Source organism: Alligator mississippiensis, chromosome 1 (assembly GCF_030867095.1).
Source record: "Alligator mississippiensis isolate rAllMis1 chromosome 1, rAllMis1, whole genome shotgun sequence".
Lineage (NCBI taxonomy): Eukaryota > Metazoa > Chordata > Crocodylia > Alligatoridae > Alligator > Alligator mississippiensis.
Genome location: NC_081824.1, coordinates 113,719,186 through 113,731,993, shown reverse-complemented (window position 1 = coordinate 113,731,993; position 12,808 = coordinate 113,719,186). Strand labels below are relative to the sequence as shown.

The following is a 12,808-nucleotide window of genomic DNA, read 5'->3' as shown; positions in this document are numbered from 1 at the left end:
AGGGTAGAAGCCCTTGTAACTGATAATGTGAGTAACATGAAAGCTGCATGGCAAATATTAAATGCAAAGTATCCTCATTTAATAGTATTTGACTGTCTTGCTCATGGGTTGAATCTTCTGGCAAAGGACATAGTGAATGTGAATACTATGAAGACAGTATTGGCAAACTGTAAGGCGATTGTGAAGATATTCAACAATCATCATGTTGCTAATCACTTTGAAGAAATTACAGAAAGAGAAGCTGGGAAAGGAAAGTGCACTTTTATAGCCAGGAGAAACTAGATGGGGCTCGGCTACAAAATGCTTACATAGTTCGCTGCACACAAAGAAGAGTTTGCACTGTGCTTCAGCACAGTATCCCAGATTATTCCTGCCAACATTTGGAAGCAGATTCTTGACAACGATGTGTTCTGGGTTCAAGTTCAAGGAGCATTCAGTTTGCTACTGCCAGTTTCAGTGGCTATCAAGAAACTTGAAGGAGATGCACCAAGCCTTTAAAACATTCCAAAGATATTCAGACAACTGAATGAAAATATAATTGAGCTTTTGCCTTCATCTCTACCCAAAAACGTAGCTGTAGTAGTAGTAGTAAAAGAAATGTATGCTAAGAGAGCTGAGTTTTGCTGCCAGATGAACTGGATGCAAGCAAACCTTTTGGATCCTCAACACAGAGGACATTTATCACAAGATGAATTATCTACTGCTCTCAATAGAATTATGGAAGTAGCTAAGAATGTCCCCAACATCCACGAAATAGCTGTGATGACAGATGTTGCTGAGTACTGCGCAAAAGAAAAACTTTGGAGCAAAGACATCATTTGGCAGGCAGTAGAGAATGTATCTCCTCTCACATGGTAGAAGGGATACTGTAACACCTGACTGTTGTCCAGGATTGCTCTAAGGTTCCTAAGCATTTCACCAACAGCAGCTTCTGTGAATGGAACTGGAAGGCTTTCAACTCAACTAAGACAAAAAAGAGGAATAGATTAACAAATGAATGCACCACTAAGCTTGTTTGTATTTCTCAAAATCTCTGCTTCTGGAGAATCGGTCCAAAACACAATTAGTGAAGAAGATGCAGTGTGATGATAAGTTTCCCTTGCCCATAGACTCATTGGTAAAACCATCCTTTAGTGAAAGTGAATGCAGTTCAAGTAGTTCTGAATCAGACTTGCCTCAATCTGATTCTGAAATGGAACTAATAAGTGGTGCAAGTGATTCTACAGATAGTGACAGTGAAACTGGAGGTGCCAAGATGACCTCTGTGGAAGAGAGTTAAACTCTGTTGAAGTAAGATGAGTAGACAACTACAGTATATCATGCACCATTCTTTGGGTGTGCTAAAATTAATGTGCCAACAGTTTTCACTGCCTTCATTTCTTCCCTTAAATTTAAACAAACAATGTAAGGGGAGTACATGCTATTGTGTATTGTCTTTACATTTTTACAAATATTCCAATAAAAATAATTTCTTTCCACACAAAGCTTTGAATTTGTTTGAATATAACATTTAAACCACATTAAGTGTGCTGTATTTATTTATTTTTCCTAATCCAATATTCCAGTTCAAATACTTACAGCTGTTGGGATGCAAAATTAACATTTGAGGTACTTTAGTTTTGTTTACTAAATATAAGTCAAATAAACATGCTAAATCAGATCACGCTCTATTTAGGGCATTGGAAAATTTTCCAGAAAATTTTCCAATTCAAATTTTTCTAGAAAACCCACATCTCTGGTACACAGGTGGTCAGTCTGAGTAGCAGATGGCATCAAGTTGAATTCAGTGCAGTAAAGAAACTTCAAATGACAGAATAGAGAAGAATTATATGCACAGGGAAAATGTGTGGAGAAAGCAGGTAGGAGATTCACAGACTGTGAATATCAGGAAAATTGAAAGTGATTGCAGCATTTGAGAATATTAGAGCAGGCAGTTTTTACACACTTTAATGTGCTGACCTTGGCAAAATAGGTTATATTTTAGATTAGCACTAAAATAGCTAAAATGGGTGCAGAGAAAATGTTAAAATGTGTTTTGTAGTGCTAATCTAAAATCTGTATTGCTATAACTGTTGATGCTGACAATGTCCATGTATCTTCAGACTCCTCACAGCAGCAGAATTGTTTTCCTCATGCCAACTGTTGAACTTTTGGGAGAAATTGACGGATGATAAATCTTCTGGGTTACTGAACTACGTATTGTTCATATAAATGTACTTAAACCACTTTCTATGACCATTTTAAAGTTCTAATACTGTAAACTAAACAGACAATAAAAATGTTTATGTAAACTAAGATTTTTAGGAGCTATTATTTGCTTGTAATATGAGATGTCATGAATAATGGCAAAATAATAAAAAGCTCTTCAGGTAAAGAAATGGAACAGCTTAGTTTCATGATCCAGTAGTCTAATACTTGGGCAATGTGAATGGACACGTGTATAAATGGAGGGCAGTGTTGTTGTAGAGTTGGAGTGTTGCTGTAGCTGTGGTGACCCAGGAATTTTTGGGAGGCAAAGCTTTTTTTTATGGTACCTTTTATTGGACCAACTGCATAGTGGGGAGAACTTTTGGACAAGTTTTAAGACATCAGATGCCCTTTGTCAGGGAAAGGAGATGTGGGCTGAACAAAATACCAAAGAAGTGACTCCATGCGGGGAAAAAAAAAACCCCAAGGAGAGTGCTGGAAAGAATACTGTTATGTTAGATAGTAAGGAGCATGTTGGGATACTCGTATTTTAGACAGTTTATAGGAACCTGGTTTGAAACTATTTTGAAGCAAGGAAAAGGGATGTTGTTTTGACCAGCACCTTTCCTGGTAATTGAGATATGTGTCCCTTTATTAAAAGGTCCTATCTGTCATTCTTTCATTGCAAATAGAGAGTTTGCTTTTTGTTGTACTGTATTTTCTAAAGCAGGAGAATGCAAAGCCTTGTTGGAATAACAAGCCATTAAGGAATCTGTATTTACTTAAAGTGTAATTTGTCTGTGCTCTAGTAGAGGGGAGGGTAATTTCCATATGATAGAAAGTACTGGCTGGCTGTTCGCTGTGAGTGTAAAGCAAATGAAGATTATGTTGGGATTTTTTTCCTACTCTGGGGCACTGTTCTAATTAAATTTTCATGACAAAAGGCATTTAAAGGAGTCCACGTGACTATAGTTCATGCACGTATGAACAACTGAAATATATTGGAGTTGACACAAGAGTTCTGTGGTTACTTACAGTTTGTGAAGATTAATTTTAAATGTCTTTCTTTTCTCCTAGGAAGATCTAAATTTTTTAAAATTCTAAATTTACAGTTTAAAAACAAATCTCTGAATTGAACTCAGCACAAAGGTTAAAATATACCCAACCGAACTTGAGGGGAAAAAATTTGGTGGAAACACTGAGACATAGCTTAATAGATCAGCTTTATTGTTAGAGGTTTTATTGATGACAGCATCACATGACCTGCACACTCTTACCCTAGTTCCTAGTGGGTTGTTTTGTTTGTTTAGGTTTTTTTTATAGCTATTAATTGAAAATCTTTTAAAGAAAAGGTGTTTGTTTAAAATAAAAGGGAGCTTTCTTTTTCATTAAAAGAAGTTAATGCATATAATTACTTTCTAGTATCTATGCCATAGAATTATTTGTTTGTGTTCAGTTTAAGAAGTTGATAACATTGGTCATACTAGGATCCTCAGATTGGGTATCTTGCACATCTTAATTTCTGTCTTGAACAACCAGGGGCTTGATGCAGCTGCGCTGTTCAGTTACCACTTGTTTTCTAAAATGGAAATGTTATATTCAGAACCCTTTAAAAACACTGGTCCCAGTAAAGCACTTGCTTTTTATATCATGCGTCCCCTTAAAGCTAAAAGGGCTGCTTGCATAAAATGATGCTACTCCTGTGAGTAAAGGTTTGCATGATTTGGACCCTTTAATTGTAACCTCTTCCCACGTATATTTACAGGCAGTGCAGGTGGCAGCCACTATAGTTAACGATGTCCAAGACATCTCATTATAAAACTCATTTGTGCTGAAATTTTCTATTCTGCACATCTGTCCCTGGGTGACTTATTTCTTCTGAGAACAAGATGAAGAGGAAAGTGTTTTGTCCATGGTAATTAATTTTGTTGAAAGCTGTAGTTCATCTATAATTGAGAGCAGGGACTTGAAGTTGATAGGGTAGTTGCCCTTGTGCCAGATGTGCTTTCTGTTGTTCCTGTAAAAGAAAGAAATAAGAACATACTAGGGTCCAGTAACATTTTTTTTTAATCTCCTCATTCAATATGTAATCAAAGTTTAGTTTACCAGACAGCATTCAGATAGTTGAATACAAAGCTATTACTAATTTCCTCCTGGAAATGTACCATAGAATCCAAGCTTTACATAAGCATTGTTGAATTAATTCATCCTCACACCCTTATGAGAAATAGATGGTATTTATCATCCCTGCCTTACAGCAAGAAAACCAAGGTATGGGTTAAAGCCTAAACTGTTCAGTGTCCAGTAATTTTTGTACCCAACTTGAATCCTGATTTTCTTGAGTGCTTACCATTTTTATACTGCCTAGTATGCTCAAAGAACAACCCTCATGGATTTCAGTTGCACTCAGAGCTCATATTTGGCCCCAGGAGTCAAATTGGGCACTTGAGTGAAGCGTACACAACAGGTGGCCAGCTGTGAATATTTTGGTTGTGCGCGCTGGCCAGAATCATGGGGGAGTTCTGCAAGGGAGGCAGGAACAGAATCTAACATTCAGTTGCTTTCACCATGAAACCATCTTCCTGAAGTTCTCTGCCTCTTCGTTCTACACTTAACTTTTGTAACAAATAAAGCATGGATCCCACAAAGGGCCTCCTTTCATAAACAGCCCTGATGCAGACTTGAAACATGCTCCATCTGTACACTAAAGGGCAGAGATTAAGTAGGAAAAAATACTGAGCAATAATGTAATTTAAGACTGTAATGATGCATAAACACAAGGGATTGCACAGGCCTCCTTGTCTGTCATTCTCTAACGTCTATGTACTTGACTTCCAAGCTTGAATTTTTAACATAGGCTTTTTAGATGATAATATGAAATATTAAGATTCCTTTAATGAGGTAAGAGTCTTTTAAAATGTAAGGTATAAGAAAAAAATTATTGCTGGATGATCCTTATGTTTTTTACATGAGCAAGAGAATCTTCTGTCTGTAAACAGCAAACTTTAAAGCATATCCTTTTTTGTGTGATTTTGTTCCTCAGAGGGATTTTGACTGACTTGATCAATTTTTCCTTCTTCCTTTGAAAGATATGTAATCTTTTTTTGGTCTCTTAAATGCATTTAAAACAAAAGTGTCAAGAATTATGGGAAAATCTTCAACGGATCAGTAGATTTTGCCAATATATTTAACAGTTGTGCAGTAATTTTAAGTTCCTGTTACTGGAAAAACCATGATTTACTGACATGTGGGAGTGTTTGCTTATAAATTTTTAGATGTTTTGGGTACAAAAGGCTTGCTCTTCTTGGAGACTTTCTCCAAATTTAAAATACTAATAGAATAGGAGAATGTTTTAAAAGTCTCTAGAGTACCTCTGGGCAAATAATAAGTTTACAATGCATTTTATAATTTTTAGTCAAATAAGCATATAGTAACGCTTTCTATTGAACCCTGGTGTGAAAAAGTTATACTGTTAGTAAATGACTCCAGAGATTTAATTAACCATAGCATGTATTCTTTCTGAAGCGACCCAAGGGGGTTTTCTTGATGCATAGTTTGACAAAAATATGCTGTGTATAATCAAAATCACTGATATAAAGGCTGATTTGGGGGAAAAGCTTTGTATGTTTTTATAAAGTCCCCTTCCACTGCTCCGACTGCATAAATTTCACATGAGCTCTGTATCTCTTCCCTGAATGTGCTTGTCATAATGTATTGTACGTGTTACTGTGGATGGAATTTAGAAGAGTGCACTTGATTTTCCCTGCCCCCCCTCCCCCCCCTGTAATGTTGAAGCCAAGCTAGATAAATTAAATAGATGGTGGGAAGAACATATATTTCTTTTTAAAGGAATATTTGTTTTGCTCTTTTTTTAAAGTAAAGTAAATGTTTCAACAGGGACTTGAGTTTTAAAAGTCCATAGGCTTTCCTTGAGTAATCCCTTAAGCATCTAAGCCACTTTTGAAAATGTGACTTTTTAAAAATTTTACCCTAGCCAAGGTTAAAGCTGCTAATGTCAACTCAACAATGCAGCCCTGAATGCAAGCTTTCATTTCTTTTGTGGCAGCACAAACAATGACTTATTGTTTGCTTGTTTGTTTGTTTGTTTTGTTTCATTTTGTGCCTACCTTCCTTTATTGGCCTTAGTTTTTTGTACAGTGTAACTGAACTATCATGCAATACATAGCTCAAGGAGCCTAGCATATTGTGAGGTTTCTCTCACTGTCTGCTCGACACAATAACTTTAGTGTTGCCAGGGCCTACACATAGGCAGTTGATGGCGTTTCAGTAGAATTGCAGTGGTGTATGGCGTCTACTGAAATATGTGGGATAAGCAAATGCAAAAATTCTTTTAAACTGCCAGACCTCTGAAAATGCCATGTTCTGGCCCTATTGGTAAATACCACAAATAGCAGAACAGGCATGTAGGACTCAGTTCAAGCTGGAAGGCTACATGCTTCTCATTCATTGGTTCTAGCAACAGATTGTATTTTAGTTTTTGAAAGAGCATTTCCACAAGTTGCATGCCTAATCTCCCCACCCTGATTATATGTTGTAAGCAAACTGATCTGAACCTCTTTGTTTTGTCTGTTGTCTACTGCTGTCTCCAGTGCAAAAAATTCTGCACTAAAACTTGAGTACCCAGAAAGTAGATCATAGGTCTGCTTTTAATTATGAACCATGAATGCATATGGAAGTACCTTGTTTATGCCACCAATCTTTGAAGGGGAAGGGGAGAGAGATAAATATACTAGAATCATTACAATCTTTGCAAATAATTACAATCTTTCATGCTATCAAAAGGAACCTTTTTTGAGATGCCAGGTAAAATGCTAAACTTTATCATATCTGACTGGAATCTTGAAGTGAATTAAAATAAAAACTTGGATTCTTTTAATTACACAAGAAGATACTGGAGAAGCTATTTATAGAAATACTAAATTATTAAAAATTGTTTTTGTTACATAGAAAGGAATTTGCTTTAGTAGCACTGATAGAATCTCTTAATGGAAAAGCAGAGTGAAGCAAGGATGTGTTCTTGCCCCCACACTTTCTGAAATCTTCTTGGTACTTCTGAATTGCACGTTTAAAGACATGGAAGGTGGAATGTACCTCCACACAAGATCAGACAGGAAACTCTTCAACTTGTCACAACTTAAGGCAAAGACTAAAGTTAGAAAGGTGCCCATCAGGGAGCTTCTATTTGCTGATGATGCTGCCCTTATAGCCCACGATAAAGACCTACTACAAGAACTCATGGATCTCCTCTCAAGAGCTTGGCAGGCATTTGCTCTCCCTATCAGCTTAAAGAAAACAGGAAGTTGCACAAAATCCATCGGTCATCCTTAATGAGAACCAGCTAGCAGTAGTCCAAAAGTTCAGCTACCGAGGTTCTCCAGTGACCACCAGCCTCTCACAGGATGAAGACCTTAATGTTCACATCAGAAAGGCTGCCACCACCTTCAGCAGACTAATTAAAAGAGCATGGAAGAACTTAAAGCTTACCATAAAAGACCAAAATGCTAGCGTACAAGGCTTGCATACTTGGCACTCTCATGTATGTTGGGGAAACATGGACACCTTATGTACATGAAGAAAAATGGTTAAACAGCTTCTACCTGTGTTGTTTACACCACCTTCTCAACATTAAATGGCAAGATGAAGTTACCAATGCAGAGGTTTTTCAAGGGGCAAATTTACCAAGTGTGACAGCCCTACTCAAACACGGATGACTGCGCTGGGTAGGCCATCTGAGCAGATTGGAAGATGGACATGTACTCAAGGACATGCTATATGGGGAACTATTGGAGGGAACAGGAACAACAGGACACATGCTTTGCAACAGACATATGCATGTGAGATATGGAGGCATTTAGAATTGATCCTGACCAATGGGAAACCTTGGCAAGTGATCATAGCAAGTGGTGTCACTCCACCAGGGCATTAAAGTCCACAATAGAAATTGGCTCCAGCAGCCCCCGAGCCACCCAACCATGACATACAGTTGTAACCATTGCCACAGATCATGCAAGTCACATGAGATACTGCAAGCCATCTACGTCATAGACTGCAATACCCACCATCTTGTGTAGATGAAAGGATGCCAAAGAGCTGCAGCATCATGATATATTTGGTCATGGAGTCAGTAGTGTAACTAGGAGTGAGTGAACAGGACATCAGGGTAACAATCTAGAGAGGGCAGGAGAATGGTGGCCTCTGGGGAGGCTGTGCCTCATCATCTTATACATGGGCAGGTAAGGCTTTCCAGCATGTGGCATCCCCATCCCTATTCTCTCTGGAACTTGGTTCCCCCTTCCCCCACAGTCAAGTACATAGTCTTCACGATGTTCAGTGACTTGAGTCTGTGATATGACCACTTAAACCTCTGGGATGAGGACCGTAGGTGACGGTTCTGCCTCTTGGGCATACTGGAACTTCCTGTGGCAAAGGTAAAATTAGTCTGAAGAAAACAAAGCTTATTTCGCAACAACTCAGACTATTAGGCTAAGTACAGACTGTCAAAAAGCCTGAGGCTGAATTGGTTCAGTCTTTGCACTTTAGCACTTTGCAGAGATTGAACTGATAAGCAAATGAAAACACATTCACTTTTGATTCACGAAATGCAGCCACATACCTGCAGTGGCTCAAGCCTGAAGTTGGGAGGCACCATAGTACACCTGCCAGCCACTGCCAAAGCAGAGGGAAGAAAGAGCCCTGCTGGAGCGAAGGGGGCATGGCCAGGACCCAGCGCATGCTTTGCCTGGATGCGGGGGAGGGGAAGGTAGTGTCATTGAATTCATAAAAGCTTGAACAAGAATAGTTCTTTCTCTTAAAAACTATAAACTGGAGAGCTATAAATGCAACCTGGGCTGTGTGTTCGCTTACTCTTCCTGCTGCCCCTGAATCTCTGCGATTCGCATTCCACAATCATACCAGTAGGACTCTCGGGGTTGGTCCTCACTTCCTCTTCCTGCTTCCAGGTGCCTTTGGGATTTGTAGTCACAGCCAGCACTAAGTTTGGGCAGGGCAGGGCAGCTCTGTACTCAGGGGAAAGTGAGTTTAACCCTCCTCCCTGGCCCCAGACCCCAGCCAGGGTTTGCCTGGGGGGAGCCAGTAAGCTGGCCAGTGAGCCAGCCCTCACTGCCCCAGCTAGGGAGCAGAGGGGTGGGGCCAGCCCTGCTCTCTGGAGCAGACAGCCCAGTCCAGCCCAGGGCAGAAAAGCATTCTGGGATGCTGGGAGACTCTGATTTAACTTGAACCAGGAAGGGGTCTGGGACAGAAGTTCCAAAAACAGTTTGAACTAAATCAGTTAACTCTGATACTACATTCAGCTAGGTTTATCTTAACCAGTTTCAGCCATTTTGAAACTGGTTTATGTGCACTGAACTTCTGTCCTCTTACAGGTTTAAATCGGTTTCTAATCACTTAACTAGTTTATGTGTAATTTCTGTTCCTAGCCCTATGGATTTCCACAGGAACTAAAGCAGGGGTAGCCAACCTGTGGCACAGGTAGCTTCTGTGATTAACTGATCAGACAGGGGACAGACAGCACAGCGGCAGATAAAGCAGGGAGCAGAAAGCAGAGCATCAGATCAAGGAGGGAGCACAGGGTAGTAAGCGGAAAGCAAAGCAGCGGGTTGCATAGGTAAGGGAATTGGAGTGGCACTCGGGAAGGATGCAGGGCTAGTTTGTCATGTCTACCAAAAAGGTAGGCCCCTACTGAACTAAAATGCCATCACAACTTCACCATCTTCCTTCAAGTACAGGGCTAATTTCAACCTGATCTTCCCTGATAAAAATACTTAGCACGTACAAATAAATAAAAAAAAACCTGACCAGAATAATGTGCTACTTGACACAGTTTTTCCAGGTAGTGGGAGTTGAGAAAATAAATGACTAGTTTCCTTGTATTACTTAATGCACTATTAAAAGGTTCCTAAGTAACGCATTGGAGAAGTCCACAAAGCAGTATAAAATTATAATGTTTGGTGTCCCCTCACACTGAATGTGTAAAGATGCTTAGTGTCTGTTGAATGCTAAAATGTACCCTAAATTACATAGGATGTGACAGACAGCAAGGGCCATAATATGATTAAATTCAGTATGCTGAGCATATCATGAATTGTTCCAGAAGCTGATTTTCTGCAGAATGATCTTTGCCTTTCCTCAAATCACCACTAGCAGTATGCTCAGGACTTTTAGACCAGCTAAAATGCCCTTCCTGAACAGTGATGGGTGAAAAATCATGAGTATACTTAGAACTAATTGGTGAAGAGGTTTTTTTTTTAATTGTAATAGTGATGAATAATAAAGGGCCACATTGAATGGCAGTAACTGAAAACAAGACAATGGGCAAATTATCCTGACAAACTTAGGCACGTTATTTTTTAAATCGGTGAACTGTGAGTAGTTGCAAATTTTTTTTAGGGTACATAAAACTTTCTTGGGATGGAGGAAAGGAATGGAGAGGGAGAATATATAAAATACCTTTTGCTCGCATACTGTTTTATCAAGTAGACATTTAGTTGAAAATTCTACTATGTATTTGTCACAAATAAGCACTGCCTACAGGAGTATATCTAGTAACAAGTGTACAGATTAAAAAATAACTAAAGCTTAATGAGAGAGAATTACTATACTCAACAAACGTATTTCCTCCTGGTGTTGATTACAATAACAACACAAAGCATTAATTGGTGGCAAATCTAATTAGTCAAAATTAAATTAAGGTATGACTTTTGACTCAAGTAATGCGTACGTAACATTTATACCAGTTGGAATGATTTTAGTTCTTGTAGCTAAGCCAACAGACTCGAGTGTTAAGGTAGTGTGTGCTTTCGGAAGCCTAACTGACCATGTGTGTATTTGAAGTTTAAATCATGACTGTAATATTTACTATAGTTGCAAAACAAACATTGTCTTGGTGTTAGTCTCAGATTATGCTGTGCTGAATACTTTACACATACCAATCAAGAGAGTCTCTGCACTCTAGAGTTTACCATATAAATGTACTTATTTGTCACTTAAAATTGGCACCTAAGCAATTGTGTCAAAGCTAAGGTGGTTGCATTGTCCTTTGCATAGTATAAATGCACAGCAAATTTGTTTTTCCTATTTTGTGTATTGCAGCATCTTGTAAATCAGAGATGAGGTTATAGGCTGATTCAGCAAGGCATTTTTCCCCATAAAATTCTTCCTAAAGCTGATATCCAGCAAATTTGTGAAAATGGCAGCCTCATTCTTCTTTACTTTCCTTCGAGCCCTTACATCATTGTGCTGTGCCTTATGATTATGATTTGATCACATTATAATAAAACCATACAGTTCTTGGTGTAAGTGGTCTCAGTTACTCTGTTTTAGCTCCCACTAACTGCAGAGAAAGGGTGTCAAACTTGCTGTTCCTTCTGGGCAGAATCAAGACAGTGGGGTGAGTGACCTTGGCTGCCATGGGAGTTAATGAAGCTGTTTCTCACTCCCTGCCACGAGTGCATGACCCGTGTGACTCAATACCTGGGATTTCAGTGGTGGGCTCTGCTTCCAAAATTCCCAGCCCCTCTGGGAGTCCCATGCGGCAGAAAACAAGAATCTGTGGGCCATATGTTTAACACCCTCGCTGTTGCAGAGTAGTGGGCATAAGGATAGTTACAGTGGAGCAACTAATTTGTGGTAAAATCATGGGGAAATTGTTTGCATGTCCGCACCCTTAAATGCTTCTGCAGAGCAGTATATTTGTCCTATAACAGCAAGGTAAAATCTGCTTGGGAAAGAAGGAAAAAAGTGTGTCAGGAAAAAGAACAGTAATGCTTAGTGGTTAAACATACCAGAAATGTGCTATAATCCCTGACAAGGATTGAAGATGGATTGGAGATTAATGCTATTATCAGTGCATTTTATTTTCTAACGTATTGCATCATGACAATAGGTGTAGTACAACCATTTTGAGCACTTACTGTCTGAATTAGCTGCTATTCCTTCTTTCATTGTCAAAGACAGTAGCGTAATTTAAGGTGAGGGTGGTGGAGAGGGCATCACTGTAATAGTAACAGCCAGAGCAGGCAAACCTTACAGTAGCAGTAACAGCCAGAAAGAAGCTTTTTTGAGTCCCTGAAGCAGGCAAGGCTTCTTCCCCTGCTCCTCCTGGCAACCTCTGCCTTCCCAGGGCACAAATCCTGCTAGTTACATTACGGTAAAAAAGAAGGAAACTAAAACACCATTTTTTTTTTCCCCCATGTCTGTCAGTGGCCATTAATTGTTTCAGAAAGTCTGCTGTTAAGGATCTACACCATATTGGCCGAGTGTCAAACAGTCTTTGGTTACTGTATTTTAAAAGTAAAAAAAGCTAATGGATAAATCAATCTGACCACTATGTTGCCTCACTAAATACAATGTAGTGAAACGAAAATGTTCCGATTTATTTGCCAAGAGAAACTTCAAACTTTCTCTGAATAAAAATGCTGGCAGTGGGTAAAAAGTGCATTTTAGATTTAATTGTATGCTGGTATGATGCCATGATAACACTGCAAAATTTGTAAACAAACTTGCATATTCAGAATCCCTTTGACAATACTGAAAATGTACAAAAATAACTTATTCTCAGTTTGAATGTTTACATGTTAACAAA

At 38.9% G+C, this 12,808-nt stretch overlaps 1 protein-coding gene across 15 annotated transcripts in view; it reads left to right on the top strand.

Annotated features, from left to right (window-relative positions):
- EPB41L2 (erythrocyte membrane protein band 4.1 like 2) overlaps positions 1–12,808 on the top strand; it is a 231,221-nt gene that overhangs the window by 133,294 nt on the left and 85,119 nt on the right. The window lies entirely within an intron of this gene.